This window comes from Leuciscus leuciscus (genome assembly GCF_965113295.1).
Source record: "Leuciscus leuciscus genome assembly, chromosome: 11".
Lineage (NCBI taxonomy): Eukaryota > Metazoa > Chordata > Actinopteri > Cypriniformes > Leuciscidae > Leuciscus > Leuciscus leuciscus.
Window position 1 is genome coordinate 3077458 of NC_138735.1, and position 21881 is coordinate 3099338.

At 41.0% G+C, this 21881-nt stretch overlaps 1 protein-coding gene across 1 annotated transcript in view; it reads right to left on the minus strand.

Annotated features, from left to right (window-relative positions):
- pard3aa (par-3 family cell polarity regulator alpha, a) overlaps positions 1-21881 on the minus strand; it is a 460595-nt gene that overhangs the window by 366927 nt on the left and 71787 nt on the right. The gene's annotated exons all lie outside the window — the stretch shown is intronic.

Consider the following 21881-nt stretch of genomic DNA (forward strand, 5'->3'; position numbering starts at 1 on the left):
TCGTCGTCTGACTTCATATACCAAACCGTGACGTCTGTACTGTGATGCCTCGGGATGAATACATGTCTTATTACACCCCTACTAGATTTCCACATAAGTTGAAAGTCTGACTTCAAGTAGCATTATTATAATGCACTGTTCCAAATAGGATGTTGCTGGTTAGAACACTGTTGATTTGGTTCAAACACTAAGAAAACTTCATAGCCACATATGTTTCTCTGCGTGAGTGTGCGTGTAAAGTGCCGGAATGGGCTGAACTGGTAATGAGCTTAATTGGCTTAACGGAGAACCAGATAGGTGATTGTGAACACAACTCTTTCTCTCCCTCCTCCACTCATCTGATAGCACATTATCAGCCCCTCTATCTCTGTTCCCCAAGCAGTATGCAAACCGAGCCAGGCACTCTGGCTAGGGCTACAGTTGTCGGTGTGTATTTACATTTAACTGCAAGGAGGTATATCCATAGACAAATACATACCTCAGTAAGTGCTTTAAGTACAACACAACAACAAAAGTCAGAGATTTAAAAGCACAAACAAGAGACACAACATAAATAGAAGCACGCTAGGAAGCCTGCTCAGACACACAAACACAGCTCTATTACAGCCTCAGAGCAAAGGAGGGATGTATTCATCCAGATAGCAATGCAAGACTGAGGCAATTTGTGCCCATTTGATGCGTAATGAGGTTCTTATCAGTAAGTGGCCAGAGAAATGGTGTGTAAAGTATAGCCTATTCAGCACAGACCTAACAGAGAAGCCATGAGCTCATCCCCAAACAACTACACCATAAACACACGTACAGCACAACAGGTTGAGAAAGTCCAACTAAAACCAGCCTCTGATATGATTTCTATCTGGTCCAAAATGGTCATTGAATGGTTGATCAGCTGGACCATTGGCAAAAAATTTGCAACCATCTTTCACAGCTTTTGAGTTGCACTTAGGACAAGAGCAGGTTTAGATGCCTAGTGTATGCATGAACTGTATACTTTGAAGTCCCTTTGGATAAAGTAGTCTGTCAAATGCACAAAAACATAAATGTAAATCTTTCAAAAACAAGGTTAATAACCAAGACCTTGTTTTTGCAGCAAGAAGTATGGAGATAAGGGGGATTGAAATGAAACGGTATTGGTAACTAAACAGGCAAAAGAAAGGACAGCTGGGGTTAAGCAGAGGAGAAAAGGATGATATATTTAAATCTACACCTCTCCCATCTTTCTTAATCACACTGTATGTGTAAGAGCATCGTGCTTCTTGTGTGTCTTCGAGCGGAAACTCCCTAAACTCCTGCTGAGGCCCTTACAAAAAAGAAAACAAGCGGCATGTGGCATCCTCCTGTTGCTCTCTTCAGTTCGCATACCTCTTAGTATCCTCCACCACCCCTCGTCCTGTTTACCCACCAGTGGGGAGCACGCCTCCCTCCTCTTGACTGAGATATAGATGAAAAGAACAAGAGACAGGAGACAGAAAAGGAAAGCAGCAAGGTGTCAGACTCTTTGAAGGCAAGCACAGAAACCAAACAAAGATGAAGAATTACCGATTCCATACCTGCCCATCTATTCCACGAAATGGTCCATAATATCATAGTGGGAGTTGACACTACAAAAGCTATGAATGACCATACAATCTGTACCATTTATTTGAACCAAATAACATTCACAGCGCTGCCAAGTCAGTGAGAGCCACTTTGGCAGGAATCGATGGAGATACATTTGGATCATCTTTATGAGCTCTCCAATGTGAGCAATCTGCCCCTGAAAATGCACCACTTCACTTGCACAGCCATCAGAAAGACTGTTCCAGACAGAGCTAATATCCACCTCTCTCTATATAAAACCGCCTCTCGTGGAGCGAGACGAATTAGGCCTGTGAATTCTCCATTTTTCAAACTGTTTTTAGAGCTTGCACAGCACAAACATATGAAATCATGCTAATAAAGAAATTATCCGGCCCTTGCGTATACGCAGAGGGAGCACTGTCATAAATTCAATGGCATGCAACTACAGGATGAGGCATTTAGGTGACCTCATCACCCTAGGCTATCGTAAAACCGAGCGTCGCAGGATGTCAGGGCACCGCGCTGGAAATCAAGAGCGGAAGGTTATGGACTGTGGATCGACAGTACATAGAAGAGTCTTCTTGAGAGGAACAGGGCAGAGCGAGGTAAGTTTATTGCATTACGTTGCATGCATTGCCTCACAGAAGCCTGAATCCGGTGGCCTTTAGGTCGTAGATCAGTTTAGACTATGTTCTCATTTGCCACTATAAAAGACCATTAAAAAGAGATGTTGAGTTTAATGACTTCACACCTTTCTCTTAGCCATCATACATTTGGACAAATTATGTCTTCCTACTGAAAGCCAGTTAAGCCGGCCAAAGAACTTGTTAATATCAATATGTTTGACGTCAACCCTAGGTTATTTTTAGGAAAAGTGGATTTAGCAGTTCCGCATCTCTCAGTTGACTCATCGTGCCGAGCTGCAGAATCAAGTTGAGCTGTGTCATTGCCTTAGGATTGCGAAGATTTAACCACATAGAAATCCTTCCTCTCCTGTTCAAAGTCTTAGCTTGCCAATCCAGAAAGTTTTCCTGGGACTACATCAATGATGAGCTGATGCTTAGTGCACGATTAGCTTGATTCAGCTCCTGCTGGCGCTATAGTAAGATGCAATCCCTGAAAGAGGCATCAAGAGTCAGGAGATACAATGTTGGATTCACATATGGAGTGAGAGGAGGGGGAGGAGAGATAATGACAGAGGAAGCTGAACTGAGATGGGTAAAGCATTAAAACCCTGAGCTATCCACGACTAGGCCGGAAAGCCTTTGATCCATATCCAAACTTCACAGGCCGCAATTCAGTAACTTGAAGACAACATTAATCAAAGATTAGGCTAAAGTAGCTAAAGACTTTGGAAAAGAAGCTCTCAGACTCTGGAAAGCTGTGTGAGGATGTAGAGAAGAATACACCTGAATGCATTCAGACCGAGTCACTTTGACAGCGGGATAGATGTATTTGAATATCAGTTAACGGGGAAACCATCTGGAGGCCTGATAAAAGTGATTTGTATTTCCTCAGCAACCAACAGAGAGTCAATAAAAACGAGGGGTCCTCTCCAAAGCTGCAGGAGGACGATCCGCTGAGACTGGTCGATCAATTAACCAAAAACAGACAATGGCTACCTTGGAGTTTTCTGTCCGTCTAGGCCAGCGCCTCTTCCAGACAAACCCACACATGCCAGAATCCTGCAGGGATTAATGACATCAGTATGGATTCTGAACCCTTAGTGTGTGATGTTTCAGAAAAGGGATTACAGAACGAACGAAAATGAATCAGAAAACAGCTTGTACTCCGAAGGCTACTAAAAAGGAGAGATTTAGCCAAATAGAAAAAAAGAGAATGAGAGACGAGAGAAAATCCCTTTGGTTTGTAGCCATTTCATGGATCATGCATCTGCCGAATGATTTGTTAAATGAGAATTAGGTGATGGGATTGAAAGACTCACATTGTCTCACTATCTCTCTCTCCCTTTCTTTTCAATGTCCTTTCTGTCTTTATTCCCAACCCATCCACAAAGGTGCAGACTAGGGGAATGTGATATTCCGCAAGGCCTTTCGCTTGAGGCTCAACAGAAGGAAAAGTGTTCTGACCGTAGGCTATCATTGAACACAAAGTGCAAGTACTATGTCTAATAGTCAACTCTGAACCTTCAGAGGTGAACTTAAGCTCCTCAATGCACTTCTGTTCTCTGTAGGAGATACACGGCCAAAAGGATGGGCTGCTCGGCGTAGGAGTTCAAAGCCTATAGTTGGAAACATGTACGCTTTCTTAATGGCTGGAGAATCAGAGTCATGCCCTAGAAAATATCATCTTCTAAAAAATAATGCATGTCTGTCCATCACATTTATCCGTAGGGGGAGTCCGTGGATGATTAAAGATAGATCAAAGAGGCCTCAGTGTGCGAGTATTGAGGATTATGTCCTCTGAAAAGGAATGTGTGGTGTGTGTTAGAGGTTTGGTGAAGTCTGTAGTCTTCTGCATAAGGTGATTATGTGCATTGGATCCAGATGTAAGCTACCATTAAACAAGTAGAAAGCGTGCACATGTTAGCAATGAAAAATGTTTAGTTGCAAGTAAAAATTGTTTTAGCTTATGAACACATGTGCATACACACACAAACACGCAAATTGTTTTATCTTCAACACAAATGAACCTTTGCAATATGAAAAAACATACACAGATGCTGAGTTTGAGTGGTAGTCAGTTTGTGTTTGGGGAGTGTTTGATCACAGAGAAGTATTAAAAAAAAGCAAACACAACTCAACTGAAGTACCACAGCGCCCCCTTCTGTTCATATACTCAATTACATCCTCAAACATATATTCCAATCCACTGGGACATACTTCTCGCATAAGGTTATTTTATGAGTTTAGATTTTCAAAACAGAGCATTACTTCATCATAGCAGACAACATAATTCTGAATCTTGAGAAGCAGAGTCATTACAGTTCTTCCCTGTTGATTACCAGAACTTAGTAAACAAAATAGTATTTAACAACACTGAGAGAGGAGTTCTGATGTTACGGTTCAAGAGTCGAATGGAATGAAATAAAATACAACCAATGCACTAATATAGATATTCCCTGCTGAAAAACCACCATATGGTATATTTCTCTGGTACTAAACGTTGATTTATGGATGTGCTGGTGCCTAGTGTCCCACCCAGACTTCTTGGCTAGCTGAACCACAAATGTTTAGAACTGAGGACAACCAGATGTAAATGGTATTTAGCGACTTGAAACCCATATAGGCAAATCAATAATCGAAACAATAGGGAGGGCATAGGATGGTTACGGCCCAACTAGACCAGCACAAACTAGCATAAACCAGCCTGGACCAGACTGTCGATCTAAACTGGTCTTTGCAGATGAGTCGATTCACTGATATACGTTTGTTCGGTCTAAATCTGTGTTCTTGTAGAGAATGTGTTGTCCCTCAGATGGCAACAGTTTGCTCGTTTACGTTTCTGTCCCATCTTATCAGCAGAACACGCAAGAACACGTCTCCTGAGTTTCCGTTACCACCCGTGAGGTTGCTTATGGATGACGGCTCTTATAACAGGTGCCATTATGTATAACTGCATGAGACGTAGCGCCCCAACTGAGCAATACAAAACCACTTTATTTAGGCATGCGTTTGTGCGCGTGTGCCGTTCATGGTGCCGCCTCGATCTTTATCTTTTGTTTTTGAAATCAGCAGCATAATGACGCCATTCAGAGCCCGTTGACGGAGGAGAGAAAATGGCACATTTGGGGTTCTGTCGTTATCCCACGCGTTTTGTGAGAGAGTGATTCACGCGACGAGCATTTCACTGGGAGTGATTTGAAATGGGCTGGGGTGTTTGAAATGGGACCTACCACTGTTTTAAACACATATGCACTACAAGGGGGAAAATGCACAGAAAACACAGATGGGTGTCTCTTCAAATACAGCTCTTTTATGTCCTAGATATTTTGTTATATGAAGGTCAGTTTAAAACTTTTGGTAACACTTTAGTTTAGGGTCAAATTCTCACTATTAACTAGTTGCTTATTAGCATGCATATTACTAGGATATTGGCTGTTTATTAGTACTTCTAAAGCACATAGGCCTATGTGACCCTGGATCACAAAACCAGTCGCATGGGTATATTTGTAGCAATAGCCAACAATACATTGTATGGGTCAAGGTTATCGTTTTTTTTCTTTTATTTAAAAAATCAATGGGATATTAAGATCATGTTCAATGAAGATATTTTGTAAATTTCCTACAGTAAATATATCACAAAAAAAATGTGTGTGAGTGAATGCAGCACAATCATGAACATAAATGTACAACTTTAAAGGAGATATTCTCAATGTTTCAATTTTCTTGCACCCTCAAATTCCAGATTTTCAAATAGTTGTATCTCGGTCAAATATTCTCCTATCCTAACAAACCATACATCAATGGAAAGCTTATTTATTCAGCTTCCGGGTGATGTATAATATCAATTTACTGGTTTTGTGGTCCAGGGTCACATATTAATGAATTATTCTGCATGATCATATTGTAAACCCCTTAATCTTAACCAATACCTAAACTTAACTACCTACTAACTAGGAATTCGTTTTTTTGAGGCAAAACAATTGAGGCAAAAGTCATATTTAATACAGTAGTCAACATTTGAAGTAGATCAAAAAAGTTAAATCAAAGTTGTCCTAAGACAAGAACGGGTATTGTTCAAAATTCATGTATAACTTTGAGGTTTTGATCAACTTCAAATGTTGACGACTATAGTTAGTTAATAGTGAGAATCGGACCCTGATCTAAAGTGTGAACTTTTCTTCCCGTGCCTTCGTCACTTCTTCTCAAATGCCCTTTATGTATACATTTTATTTCACTCTAAATTAGTAAAAAATTATGTAAAAAAATCTATTTTTAACTAAAAATTACTGACTGAATCTCTACCTTAAACAATTTACCAGTATTTAAAGCTTTTTTTAGTTAAGCTCTAATTTTTCAAATTGTGCAAAAAGATTGAAAATATTACTTAATAGCAATTTAGGATGTTTTTACTTAAAACAAGTTATAAAACACAATATATCATTTGAAATGTGGTGTAAATAACATTTGTTGGATCAGAAAAAAAAAGGCTTTTCAGAAAAAAAGATCAAAAATTGATAGATTTATCAAATAAACTAGTGAGAGAATAAACATTGTGGAGGGAGTATGCTTTGTAAAGGCCCACAGGACCAAATCTAGTCAGAGATTTAGGGTATAAAACTTGGAGAGGTTCATGAAGAGAAAAGGAAGAAGACACAGCCACATATTTAATTTGTCTCTTTCTGCCTGAGCAAACTGGGAATGTGAACATGGCGGTAAATATACAACACTTCCACCTGCCTGAATTTAATGTCAATGTGATGTGATTTAAGATGCACTCAGCATACGGCAATGAGTTTGCATCTTTCTCTCACACACACACACACACACTTTCCACCTGTCACGCCTACCGTCGCTTCCACGCCGCCAACAAGCCAGAAGTGCCAACGAGCGCACAAGGACTTTGAAATTCAAATCAATGGCAAGGTAAAAGTGAGCACACACACACACACACACACACACACTAGCACTCGGCTCTGAATCAAAACAACGAGGGACCGCACAGCAGTCTTCGGTCCCTTCTGAAACGCGAACAGACCAAACTAATTAAAGTTCAGGTGACAAGTGCAAAACACTGCAGAGCTCCTGGCTTCTATGTGATCCAAACAATCTGGCGTGCGTCGTGACAAGCCGAGTAAAACCATGCGGGAGAAATACTCCAGGGTTCAAAAAGTAACGACAGCCATGTTCGGCGGGCAAACAACAGCACAAGCAAGCTAAACCAGGTTCATTCTTTGGTTTAGAACTAAGGGAAGCTCGGTAGAGCAACTGCTGGAACATTTGTATGTTGATAAAAATACAGAAGCACATTTTTAGCATGTTAGCATATAATATGCAAAACATTTTAAGCCATTGAGTTTATGTGGGCTATGCAAGTCATTTAAAGTTCATTAACCAATGAACCACCAGGAGTTCAACGGAGATTTTGACAAATCCTGCCAGCTGGCAGATTCTTCAACATATGCATATAGAAATATGAGGCAAGGACGAGGCTTGCTAGACTACCCGCGGGTTCTCGAGCAGATGTGGAGACTGACACCGTTCAGGATCGTCCCTCAATAGCACAGAGTCACAGTGAGATCAGAGCTCGGGTCAAGGGCCCGTTGGTCACGGTGAGGTTATTTAGCACACAACTCGACAAGAACACAAGAGGAGCTCTAGCCGACATCAAAAAGCTTGGAAGCAGAAACACACATCAGCAGGAGACGAGAGGGGAGACAGCAGGTAGAAGTCAATGTGACATTAACGTCTAGGTCCACAAAACAAGTCAGCGTGCAAAGGCAAATACATTCAAATGTGTGACGACATACATAAACTCTAGATTATGCTCTAAAAATAGTCATAGGACAGTCGAATGAATAGCCAAAGCTGTAGAATAACAATACACATACACACACACACACACACACGTGACCTCATATCATTTGAATTCTATAATGAGTTCCTAAGTTGATTGGCGAACCTAAAAAAACAACTGTTATAAGGATAGTACACAATATTATTTGGCGTAACTGTTTATATTATTTTATTATTGATTATTACTAATATTACTATTATACGCTACCCAAGTTCATGCAAAAATAAAATAAAATAAATAAAAATATTACCATTGTCCCAGACCCAAACTTTGAATGAAATATGAATATATATCATAAAATAACTAAAGATATAAAGGAGTGAAATAAGCCATTTTAATATATGTTGTGTAAACCTTTTTTTATAAAAAAAAAAAAAAACGACCCTGTCCCTCAGTTGTGGCTCCATCTCAACTAGTGATGCACCGAAATTTGAAAAATTATTTTTCAGTTTTAGGTAAAATAGTTTTGGAGGTGTTCTACTAAAAGAATATAAAAAGAAATAAAAGTTGAAAAGAAAATAATTTTTGCAGGGCTGAAATCACACCATTCAAGATCGCATCTCAACAATCAATATTATAAATATTATGAATCCCGTTTAACAAATATTGTAATTTCTTCAAATTATGCAAGAATAACTAAATAAAATAATACAATATATATCACAAAAAAAACTTTTAATTTATTTTATAAATTAGGCCTATATATGCACATGTGCATTAGGGGCTCAACAATGTGCAGTTGCTTTGGTCATTGGGGTATTGTTGTTCCAAAGACCTGGAAACCCAGCGTTAGTGTTTTTACCACAGTAAAACCACTGTTATCCCCAACCTCTCATGCATTACCTGTCAGCAACAGCATAACGCTATGATTATGTACAGTAAATACACCATGAAAACACAGAGGGACTGTTGCACCAGTGTTGGTCACAGTTGCATCACACAGTCGACAAGTGTCCGAAGCCAGAAACACGCTGGCACTCTCAGACGGGGCGCTGATATACATAGAGAATTAAACAACATACAGTTCCAAGACTTCCTGGAGGCGTATGAGAAACATTCTATAGAATCAGGAAGAGGAAACAGAGACGGGTGGACACACACACACACACACACACAACACTGCGTTCTGAGATTGTATTGTTCATAATATCCACTGTGGGTTTGACTCTAAATGAGTTCATTTAAAAATGACTCCCCCCAGGGGTCCGAAGACACAACAACACGCAAGCGCTTCTACTCCCTGATTGCGACATGTACAGCGAGTGTTTGTTCTGTGAGCGTGTGAATGCGTGTGTGTGGGTGTGTGTGTGTGTATGAGTAATTAAGTCACTGTGCACGGAACAATAGCGGAGCAACAGCTGCGTGTGTACGGCGCGAGGATAAGAGCTTCACGTGTGGGATACGCTGATGCGCTGAGCTTCATAATACGCTTGATTTAATGAGTGTGGGTGAGCTGATAATTACTGCAGAATCTGCTCTAATGAATCAGACGGAGGGTGTGTCGGAACGCTCCGTTCTTTATCAAAGAGCGCCATGGCTGAGTTTGCGGAAAGATGCATTCATAGAAAGCGTAGGGGTGAAGCGATTAAGCTTTAATGAAGGTTATGCTGTTTAAAACACTTTAAAACTGTCATCGTTACGGTTCACAACAATGCTGAGAAGAATCAAGGTCTTTTTTTGCCTTGTCGACTCTCAAAGGCCCTGTTTACACCCACGATTAAAGGGATAGTTCACCGTAAATACAAAGTCTGTCATCATTTACCAAATTCAAAGGAAATATTTTGAAGAATGTGTTGGCTGCTCTTTTTCATTAGATTTCAATGAATGGAGACTGAAATTGTGGATGTTTATATATATATATAAGCAAAAGAACCATAAGTGGTTCATACTATCATGTGTAGACTACTTTTATGGTGCTTTTAAATCCTTTTTGATACTAGCAAGTTCCAGTCCAGGAACTATTCTGATTTCATGACTGTATCACTTACTACATCAGTGTGTCAATATCAATGTATATAAGTAAGTAAATAAATAACTAATAATAATTAATCAAATATAATCACATGGCAGCAACTCATTTAGGCATATAGACATGGTCAAGATGATCTCAAGGTCAAACTGAGCATCAGAATGAGGAAGAAAGGTGATTTTTGACATTGATGTTGGTGCCAAATGGGTTGGTATGAGTATTTAAGAAACTGCTGATCTACAGGATTTTCAGACACAACCACCTCTAGGGTTTACAGAGAATGGTCTGAAAAAGTGAAAATATCCAGTGAGCGCCAGTTCTGTGGAAGAAAAGAAAATGCCTTGTTGATGCCGGAGGTCAGAGGAGAATGACCAGACTGGTTCAGCTGATAGAAAGGCAGCAGTAACTCAAATAAGCATTCATTACAACCGAGGTGCAGAAGAGCATCTCTGAACACACAACACATCAAACCTTGAAGCAGACGGGCTTCAGCAGCAGAAGACACACACCGGTGACGCTCCTGTCGGCTGAGATCAGCAAACCGAGGCTACAATTCACACACACTCACCAAAACTGGACAATAGAAGATTGGAAAAGCGTTGCCTGATTTCTGCTGCAACATTAAGATGGTCTGGTCAGGATTTGGCGTAAACAACATGAAAGCATGGATCCATCCTGCCTTGTATCAGTGGTTCATGGTGTAATGTGTTATATAGTTTCTTGGCACACTTAGTACCAACTGAGCATCATTTAAACACCACAGTCTACCTAAGTATTGTTGCTGATCATGTCCATCCCTTTATAACCACAGTGGACCATCTTCTGATGGCTACTTCCAGCAGGATAATGCACGTCGCAAAGCACAAATCATCTCAAACTGGTTTCTTGAACATGACAGTGAGTTCACTAAACTCAAACGGCCTCCACAGTCACCAGATCTCAATCCAATAAAGCATTTTTGGGAAGTGCTGGAACGAGAGATTCACATCATGGATGTACAGCCGACAAATCTGCAGCAACTGCGTGACGCCATCATTTCTTTATGGACTTAAACCTCAGAGGAATGTTTTCAGCACATTGTGGAATCTATGCCATAAAAAATTTATAATAAATAAATAGAAGTCAGTCAGGCTGTTTTCCATGTAGAGATGCTCTTCCAATGATCAAAACCAGTCTCCATAAAGCCGCGTGTTCAGCCCCATCCCAGCTACAGGTAAACATGACGGGCCACACCAGACGCATTCTGCATACAGAGGCAAACGTCACTCTCGGAGACTGTTACTGTCATCCCACCCCAGCCCACCCTCCATCAGCCGAACCCACTGCATGCTTTGTTCTCTCAAACATGTCTGGAATTAAAAATAGACCTGTATGTTTCCAACCAGAGCCGAACAAGTCAAAAGCTGTGGAACATACAGTTCTATATATATATATATAAACTATCTTATATCTTAAAAAGTTGTATGTTGTTGTTTGTTTTTTGGAAATACACTATATTGCCAAAAGTTTTGGGACGTCTGCCTTTACATGCACATTAACTTTAATGACATCCCATTCTTAATATGTAGGGTTTAATATGGAGTTGGCCCACCCTTTGCAGCTATAACAGCTTCAACTCTTCTGGGAAGGCGTTCCACAAGGTTTAAGAGTGTGTTTATGGGAATCCTTTACCATTCTTCTAGAAGTGCATTAGTGAGGTCAGGCACTGATGTTGGACGAGAAGGCCTGGCTCACAGTCTCCGCTCTAATTCTTCCCAAAGCTTTTCTATCGGGTTGAGATCAGGACTCAAGTTCCTCCACACCAAACTCGCTCATCCATGTCTTTATGGACCTTGCTTTGTGCACTGGTGCACAGTCAAGTTGGAACAGGAACATCCCCAAAACTGTTCCCACAATATTGGGAGCATGAAATTGTCCAACATGTCTTGGTATGCTGAAGCATTAAGAGTTCCTTTCACTGGAACTAAGGGGTCAAGCCCAACCGCTGAAAAACAACCCCACACCGTAATCCCCCCTCCACCTAACTTTACACTTAGCACAATGCAGTCAGGCCAGTACCGTTCTCCTGGCAATCGCTAAACCCAGACTCGTCCATCGGGTTGCCAGTCAGAGAAGCGTGATTTGTTACTCCAGAGAACACTTCTCCACTGCTCTAGAGTCCAGTGGTGGCGTGCTTTACATCCCACGCTTTACACCACTGCATCCCACGCTTTACACCACTGCTTTACAACACTGCATCCCACGCTTTACACCACTGCATCCCACGCTTTACACCACTGCATCCCACGCTTTACAACACTGCATCCCAAGCTTTACACCACTGCATCCCATGCTTTACACCACTGCATCCCACGCTTTACACCACTGCATCCCACGCTTTACACCACTGCTTTACAACACTGCATCCCACGCTTTACACCACTGCATCCCACACTTTACACCACTGCATCCCGCGCTTTACACCACTGCATCCCACGCTTTACACCACTGCATCCCACGCTTTACAACACTGCATCCCAAGCTTTACACCACTGCATCCCACACTTTACACCACTGCATCCCGCGCTTTACACCACTGCATCCCACACTTTACACCACTGCATCCCGCGCTTTACACCACTGCATCCCACGCTTTACACCACTGCATCCCACGCTTTACAACACTGCATCCCAAGCTTTACACCACTGCATCCCACGCTTTACACCACTGCATCCCACGCTTTACACCACTGCATCCCACGCTTTACACCACTGCTTTACAACACTGCATCCCACGCTTTACACCACTGCATCCCACACTTTACACCACTGCATCCCGCGCTTTACACCACTGCATCCCACGCTTTACACCACTGCATCCCACGCTTTACAACACTGCATCCCAAGCTTTACACCACTGCATCCCACGCTTTACACCACTGCATCCCACGCTTTACACCACTGCAGCCATTGACTCTGCTGAAAGTTGGCAACTTCTGTGCACTGTGTGCCTCAGCATACGCTGACCCCGCTCTGTGCTTTTACGTGGCCTACCACTTCATGGCTGAGTTGCTGTTGTTCCCAATTGCTTCCACTTTGTTATAATACCACTAACAGTTGACTGTCGAATATTTAGTAGTGAGGAAAATTCACAAATGGAGTTATTGCACAGGTGGCAACCTTTAACGTACCACGCTTGAATTCACTGAGCTCCTGAGAGCGACCCATTCTTTCACAAATGTTTGCAGAAGTGTCTGCATGCCTAGTGCTTGATTTATACACCTGTGGCCATGGAAGTGATTGGAACACCTGAATTCAGTGATTTGGAGGGGTGTCCCAATACTTTTGGCAATATAGTGTACTGTATGTTATTTTGGTCAAATATTATTTCTGTTATCAAGAAGATATTTTAGTCAAATTAATAAAAAAATGTAATCGGTGTAAAAGTTTATATAAAGACAGATTTTAAATTTCTTAGATTTCTTATTCCTGTGATCAAAGCTGAATTTTCAGCATCATTACTCCAGTCTTCAGTGTCACATGATCCTTCAGAAATCATTCTAATATGATGATTTGATGCTCAAGAAACATTTATGATTATTATCAATGTTGAAAACAGTTGTGCTGCTTCAGATTTTTGTGGACATATTTTTTTCAGGATTCTTTGATGAATAGAAAGCATTTATTTGAAATAGAAATCTTATTTATGTCTCATAATTTATCACTAGTGTTTTTTATTTCTTTGCTGAATATGGAATATGAAAAAAAAGTTTGAAAGAATATCATGAATCCTTTAGTTAGAAGGTGGTTTGTTTGTAATAAAGCAGTTGTTGCATGCACGATTAAAGGTAGGGTAGGTAGGAATTGTCTAAAAAAACTTCTTTTCCAAATTTGTTTCAACTTTATTTATATATCAATACATAATATTGATTATGGGCTCCTTCCAAAGCCACGCCCCCAAAACACATGAACGCGCGACTCCGACCGCTGAGCTGGAAGATGCATTATTTACCTGGGGACGAGCGGAGAGGAGCACAGTGCATGCAGTGACATCATGTCAGAATCACATGTAATAAAAAACTTTATCATGAATATAAACAAATAAGATGTATTTTAGTACTCACTATCAAGCTAGCATTGGTAAAGTTTAAAATATATATATTTTGATTCGCTAACGAGCTAGTTATATCTATAAGGCAAAGCTAAAAACAGGTTGCATTGATACACGTTTTTCCATTACCATCAGTTACACTGTGATGAAGATGAATTTCGTGTAAGATTCATAACATATATGGTGTTCTGCATGTAAGAGTTTCCATGATGAAAACATTGCTGACTCTGATGAGGACTACACTCCAGAGACAAGTACCGCATCGTCAGCTCGAGGACAGGTCCGGGGTCGAGGGCAAAGCAGAGGAGGTCGTGCAACTAGGGTCCGAGGATATTGACGCGTTTTATTTCTTTGTTTATCCAAAGACTTTTTGTTCATTACCTTTTCTAGTACTGTCTTCCTTTTTTTGCCTTGTTTGCCTTCGCTAACTGCATATGCCGGTAATGTGAATTTTGATTGCTCTTTCTCTGCCATTGTTTTGCTATTCCTAGGTTCCGTGCCTCTTGAATTCCTCAAATCAAACGGGTGCGCGGAAGTGGGCAGATCCTGTGGCAAAAGGGTGGTTGCCATGGTTGCGAGAGAGAGTGACAGTCGCCTAAGCCAATCTGTTTCGTCCCGGATGGAAATAATGAGCTGTGTTTAATGCAAATTAAACGGTCTAGAGTCACTCGATTTTTATACTCTTTTTTCAGAGTACTTACATTTTAATTATGTATTGATATATATAGAAAGTTTAAACAAATTTGGAAAAAAGTTTTTTATAAAATTCCTACCTACCCTACCTTTAACAGTCTACTTAAATCGCATATGCAACACATGAAGTACATTAGCAGTTTCCAAGCAATAGTTAAAATACAAATATGGTAGAGAGCGACTGTTGCGCTCTCAGTGCACATGGACGTGCTGAGGGACAGCTTTGCATGGTAGAGTTCCTCCAGAGCTCTCTGACAGCCCAGATCAATAGCTGAGACTTCTGAGGCCTAGCAGGAGTGAGGCACAATTCATTCCCTGACTGGAGATCAATACGAGATTAGAGAGAAGCCGAGGCCCCATCCTCAACACTGCCTCTCTGCTCTACTTCTTTACACCCTTCTCCCTCTCACTTCAAATGTCATTGGTATATCTACTCCCTGCTCTCTTTTTCTCTTCTCCACGTTTTTTCTTTTTTTCTGCACCTATCCCCTAGTAAAAAGAGGCAGAAGATATGAAAAGCAGGAGAGAGGTGCATAGGGAATGTGCTTTAGATGATCAGGAGAGGTGAGTAGCGGTGCACTAAAGCCCATGAGCCGCGTATGGAGCCTCAGCCGTGTTTGGACATGCAATCAGATCAGTTTTCTTCTCAGGCTTTAGCACTGCCGTAAGCTAACTGCGCATGCAGCGGTTATGTTCACTTCATCTTCAGCAGAGTCACACGAGAAGCCATGCAAGCTTTCTTGCTCAGCAAGATTCTCTTAAAACTGTTGCTGTGTCACTTTACAAAAACCCAAAGGCCCATATATGCTTCAAGCGAAATCAATGAACCAACCTGTTTGATGTCATTTCGAAACAACTCAAGCCGAAACTAAAGTCCTTTGGAGTTCATTTTTTGAGTTTGAAACAAAAGTTGAACTTTCTGGCTGGTAATTTATTTTTATTTTTTTATTAAATATTACTAATATTAAAATTATAGTTGAATTTAAGTTAGGTTCAGTTAGGGGAAAAGCTTCCTGAGGCCACAAGAGGGTGCAATGAGCAAAATGCACCACATTAAATTGTTTATTCAAAGCAATAAAATAACTAAATAATAAAAAAAAATTAAAAAGGTGCATTACGTTTAAACTAACATTTATAAATCAAATATAATATCGTACATTGCATAAGCAATTATGAACTAAACAGCATTATGTATGTACAGTGTAGTTTAATACAAAGAGCAAAGCACCGATCACATGGACTTCTTTTTGGAGTTTAAAAACATGCAGGAAAGCACGCAGCACATATTTAGGCGACATTAGGCGTTAAGATGAATATTCACTAACAGTATTTCACTGCAAAGGTATTTCAAACTTTTATACCCCTAAAGCAAAGAACATAACAACTTCGCAGTGAGTGTATCAGGACCTAAAAAGAGAAAACTGACAGAACAATAACAATTCACGCACCACAGCACCCCTTCTGGCGACGCTGAGAATGCAAGTGACAACATGTTGACCCAACGGGGATCCAAACATCACAGATAATAAAAATCAGGAGAAAAGGAGAAATTTCTCAAATTTAGTAGACATTAACATTTCATATTAACATTTTTAATTGATTGTGCATAATTTGTTTAGTTTTTTTCAGAGCAGAAGCTCTGGAGCGTGACACTGTTTGTCATGTTTGAAATGATAAATAATTCCAAAATAATTTTAAAAGTCTAGTGTGCCCCTCGAGTCAAAATGTTTCTGGTGGTAGGTGTTGTGCAGAACTCTCAGATCTCGGTGTGTAAATGTGATTCGGTGCAGGCCTGTCGGTGAGGGAGAAGACCTGAGCGCAGAATGCCTGTCTGTAACAGTCACTCACAGTACGGCTCTGACAGCTGGGCTTTTCTCAACAGATTAAAGGAAGGAGGGAAGACGGGATGTCTGAACGCATGAGATGTGGAGCGTCTGGATCGCTGCAGAGTTCTCAGTGACAAGAAGTGCTATCCTATGCTTCTTCCTGAAGCTCCTGAGAGTCAGATATTCTCAGACACGGAGGTTGACAGACCACTTATCTCACAATTTAGACTTTTTTTCAGAAAAATAAACTCAAAAATGTAATAATCAAAAGTAAAATAACACTGCATAGTCTTCACTGTATCAATGAAATCTAGATGAATCCTTATTAATCTTTTAATATGTTTAAAAACAAACAGCAGGAGGAATATTAGGCAGCTGTCACTTTAAGAGCGAATGCATGGATTTAATATACTGATACACATGCATTTTACTTCTCAACTGTTTACATTCAGTTAAAGGGATACTTCAGGATTTAGCATTAAGCTTTGTATTAGTAGAAAACCTGTAGTATTTTGGAATTACCGTGCTTCCCTCCCTCATATCCCCCTGAGACGAGAGATATATGTATTTTTTGTCAGGAAAAAAATCCTCAGATGACGCAAACATCGTCATCGGAGGATTTTTTTGGCCAGAGGCGAGAGACTACAGCCAGTAGTAGGGGCTGTCCCGCATGTTTTCAACCCACCCATAAAGGGATCTCACTCACAGAATGTACAAAGAGTGTCAGCGTCTTTCTTTGGAAGGTAAGCTACCAGGCTCTTGTTCTGTGGAGAAAGCTGAGTAGTAGGAGAAAGCTGAGTAGTAGGAGAAAGCTGAGTAGTAGGAGAAAGCTGAGTAGTAGGGTAACCATCCTCTTTTTCCCGGACATGTCCGGCCATCGAGATCGTCCAAAATGTCCGGGATTCGGCTTTTGCTTTCTGCAGTCGCCATTCATTGTTTACATGCACACCTTTTGTTTCAATCTAACTGAATTCATTCCGATTGGTGAATCTGAATGTAGTGTTTACATGAACGCTAAACAAGTGATCGGTTGATGTGCGTTTTAACATTGCTAAGAAAATTCCCGCTCCTCCGTGAGAGATACGAGACCAGTGCGTCTCAGTGATCACGCCACTGGCCTCGCGCCGTTCTCCCGCGTCCCTCAGCCTCGTCCTGCTCGCCACAGTAAACATAATGAATGGCGACTGTAGAACGCAAAAGCCGAATCCCGGACATTTTGGGGGATCTCGAAATCCCAGGCAGACTCGTCGTCACGGAGTCTCAATAGTAGCCTAGCCTTGTTGTTTTAAACTGCGCTCTCTTACCGGTAGGCGTGGCTTGGGAGTGGCCTGCTAGGGCAGCAAAGCAAGTGCATTCTGGGAGTTGTTGTCTTTTATCCACATAAGCCAAAAATAAATTTTCTGGCTTTTCTCAGTCTAGAAAGCTCCAAACTTCTACATAAATGACCTATTTTAAATACACATTCATCTTTCCAGAGGTGAAGTATCCCTTTAAGACATAACCGACTATGTTTACTATACGATACGTCGCATGTTGACAACATTTTGTGTGAAATTGTCCGTTCAAGCGCAAGAAGACGTGAAAGAGAGCTCGATTCAGTATTCGCGCGCTGTCAGTCGTAGCTTTCTGGGCGCACAATTCAGATGTGAGAGTTATCTTAGCGTCTTCTTGCGCTTGAATGTTTCAATTGGCATGGCTTAAAAACATGTGCAATCATACAATTTACTAGCCATTGGCTAATTAAAGAATTTTCTTTAGTCGCCCAGCATGAAATTTGTTGGCATAAGCAGGTGATTTACTCGCATTGTAGAGGGCTGCAGACTTTTAAGATAAAATATCTCAATTTGTTTTTTAATCAGTGGTGGAAACAAGTGCCCATAGAATCCACTATTTTATTGCGGTAAATTACGGTTTTCATTAAATGATGGTGATGTTCTTTGTGTGCTGGTTATCATCAGACCTGGCATGATGAGGGTTAAAGGTTGAGTCGACTGATCCACAGAAAGCTCTTAATGGTGAGCGGGGTGAACATGTTAAGACTGATGGTGGGAGGGTCGTCTCAGAGGGCGTACGAGGACAAAGTGCTTCCCTCTCTCACTCTCTCTTCCTCTCGGCACTAATAAGACTCGGATCTCTCGGGGGGAAAAGGGGAAGGAATGGGGTGAGGAACGCGGCCCAAGCAGAGGAGGGGGTTGAAGTGGCCTGGGTTTGACGTTTGGGATGAGGGGGGAGGGAACTGGGCTGGTTTGGATCTGTCAACAGTACACTGACAGATCAGCATTAGCACTGAAGTGCAGGGCTTGTCATGTTGTTTCTCCTCAAGCGCACACACACCCATATGCTAACGCAGTCACACACCACTGAACCATCTCGAAAATGAGATAGAGCTCAAATAAGTTCAGAGATTCATTATACAGCCAATCTCAGTCAAACACACTCGATATAAGCCCTTGATTCAGGCCAATTCTCTGCCGCTCCTGTTTCCGCATGAGTGAATCTCATTCTCCTCGTGCTGAATATGAAATCTGGTGAGAGCTCAGATCAGGCACATTAGGTTATACTGCCCTTAACTCTGACCTTGCGCTATCTTTGATTTGCGAGAATGTAGTATCCACGTAAAACACAATGCTCAACACTACATATCGAACGCATCAGGCTTGAACGGTTGATGGGAAAAGCGAAAACTGCCACTGAAATAATACAGTAGGTCTGATATTATTACCCAGCTAACAAAACTATGTTCTATGAACCTTTCTGAGTGTCCTCTCAACGTTCAAATCGTCAAATGTTTTAATTTTTTTTATCTTGGTTAGAAGGAAACGTTCCATTTTAGAATTTTAGAACATTATGGGAATGTTACTTTTGAACGAACATTCTATTAACGTTACTGGAACGTCTATTAACGTTTGTTTATGAGTTTGAGAGAACCTTGCCACAACGTTAGCTAAAAATGGATAAACACAAAATGATATTACTAGGATAACATTCTTAGCTTTTATCACAATGATCTGGCAAACCATGAAAGCTAATGCTAACACTTACAGCTGACAATAGTTCACAATTAACAATTTTGTACCACAAAATGTATAAAAGCTGATCAGTTTCACTGAAATTAGGCGAATTTCATGTGACATTAATGTAGCCTATGTATTTGTATTTACAGTAATATTATAGCAGTCTCTCTCTCTCTCTCTCTCTCTGGAGGCCTAGCTTAGCAAACACATGTGAGAGAATGAGATTAATGCTAGGTGACGAAAAGACAAAAGTGAGGTAATGAAAATAGACCACATTGCCTTAAATAAAAAGTAACTGAGGTTCTTCATTTAAGATATCATTCCCTGTACATTTGAATTGGCAGCGACAGTCAAGTGCTGCTAGTCACGCTAGCTGTGTTTGTATCCACAGCACAGACGAACAGAAGTAAAGCAGAGAGCTTCTAGCCACAAACAGCCACACACTTGTCTACAGAGAGCTGTTAAATCTGGCAGTCTGACCTACATCTGCCCCGACAGAACATGAATGCTAAACTGAGAAAGAGATATTAGAGCTAAATCATTTTAGAAAAGGCTTAGGGCGCTAACCTCTCTATTAGCACTGAAACAGAACTGACACTGAGCTGTCACACAAGAAGCCAGCAACACTGCGCACACACTTAGAAGGACGTTTTATGGTATTTTAGTTTCTAACCACTGCTTTACAGGGACTTTACCACAGTTAAAGGTTGTTATGAGGTCAAACATGAAGTGGATTATAAAAAACAACACAGAGGAAAGTCATACAGCTGCGAAACAACATGAGGGAATTGCAACAGAACTGTAATTTTTCGGTCCCTTTAACCCCTTGTCTATATAATTATTTATTGATTTATTTATTTTCTCAGAGGTTTTACAGCGGGTCACACAACATTGGTTAACACATCTCTAATTGTGTGCCCTGTGTACATCATAAGCTAACACACTGTCAAAAATTCCCATATTAGCTGATTAATTTTTTTCCCAATCTCGCAATCCCAAACTCTCTCTCTTTGCCAACAAAAACTATTTCATCTGCATATTTCACACACACTGTTGTGACGGCAGCCATGGAGACCGTCAAGTTCAGACCCGTTGAGAAACCCATGAACTAGCCAGTAAATCAGAATTAAACTTAATTATGTAGAAAATACAATAACTCACAGGTTTGTAGTGGAGGGTGAAATATAACTTTGGATAAGTAATTAATAAAAATACATATATTTGAATGATTTTGTGATGTTATTGTATTTGAACTCTACAAGGAGAACTGAATGCAAGTTTAAGGTATTAACAGATTAGCCAATAGCCCACACACCCTAAGTGACATCAGCACAAAAGGAAACTCGTCATGGGAAGATTAAGTCGTTATATTTATTTTGAAAAACAATCCTTGATGAATCGCTCACAATAAAACCAGGAATGTGCATTAACAAAATAAACAGGGTCGATTTTGATTTCATGCTGACTGCCTGTGCAGATTATACTGTAAACAAGATATCAAGGCTAGAGAAACACTGCCCCCATGAGGACAGAGCAGGTATTACATAAACACACACACACACACTTCAGTCTCCATCAGTGTGTCCACGCCAGTCCTGGAGGAGAGACACTATCCTGGAGAGTTTTGAACCAGCTTGCCTCAACACACCTGCCTGGAAGTCTCTAGAAAGACCTTGATTAGAGGGTTCAGGTGTGTTTAATAGGGGCTGAAGCTGAACTCTGCAGGACACTGGCCCTCCAGGAGCAGGACGGGACAATGAAATTATCATCTTCATTTCCTTTAGGAAAAAAGTTTATTTCATATGGTAGTTTGAGATAGGGATCATGTGTCCAAACAATGACTGTGTGTGTGTGTGTGTGTGTGTGTGTGTGTGTGTGTGTGTGTGTGTGTGTGTGTGTGTGTGTGTGTGTGTGTGTGTGTGTGTGTGTGTGTGTGTGTGTGTGTGTGTGTGTACTCCAGGGCGATTGGGAGACCCAGCAGGAGGTCCAGGCCTGTCTCCTCTGTTTTAGAGCACCCTTATTTCTGACCTCATTCTGCCTATCTGAGCGTATCTGCTTATGTGTGTGTGTGTGTGTGTGTGTGTGTGTGTGTGTGTGTGTGTGTGTGTGTGTGTGTGTGTGTGTGTGTGTGTGTGTGTGTGTGTGTGTGTGTGTGTCTCCACTCCTTCCAGACGAGCCGTTGCTAATAGGCTGTTTGGCAGAGTGTTTTATTACTAGAGCACTATCAGAGCTGACAGCTGTCAGCTGAG